Raw genomic sequence first — 706 nt, 5'->3', positions numbered from 1 at the left:
GTCAGAGCACGCGGCGTTGCCCATGCGGCTACTGCTACGGGGCTGCAGCTCATGCACTGGTCGTGGTATATACAGCGATGGCTCCATACGGTTACAAGTACACACAGCTACGGGGGTCAGAGGCAGCGCAGATGGCTTTAGTGCTTCGGTTGGTTTTCCCTTGTTTTATTAAGAAACAAATCAAATGATCTATTAAAGTCACAGTCTCCCCTCCCCAGGGATTATAGAGTCCGAATGGAAAGTGGGAACTCTGCTCCTGGTGAGATCCTGGGTGATGCAGTGGGTCTGGGGGGGATGTGGAGGGGTGTGCATGGAGGGGTGCACATGGGGGGTTGCACACAGGTACATGCGCTGTCGTGTGTGCACACGTGCTGCCCACGCTCACTGATGGCTCTGCCCAATTCCTTCCTTTTCAACCCATTTTCACATGAGGCAAATCCCCCCCTCCATGCCTGGGTGGATTCTGGAATGATCCTGACTCAAGAGCCCAAATCCCACCCATGCCCTGGCCGAGGGGCAGCATCCGCCCTGAGCTCCCCTTGGGTTAAGAGCACCCAGAGGTGTTGTCTCCCTTTGCCATGAATGCAGGGCAGGAGCTCGTTTGCTGACACTGACACATCCATTAGGAAAAGGGACTAATTAAAGCTGGAGATGACCCTGCAGGACCCACCGAGCTCCTGCGCGGCGCCGGTGCCACCTTCAGCAG

Source organism: Nestor notabilis, unplaced genomic scaffold, assembly GCF_000696875.1.
Source record: "Nestor notabilis isolate BGI_N333 unplaced genomic scaffold, ASM69687v1 scaffold19267, whole genome shotgun sequence".
NCBI classification, from domain to species: Eukaryota; Metazoa; Chordata; class Aves; order Psittaciformes; family Psittacidae; genus Nestor; species Nestor notabilis.
The sequence above is the reverse complement of the archived record's forward strand: the minus strand, read 5'-3'. Positions refer to the sequence as shown.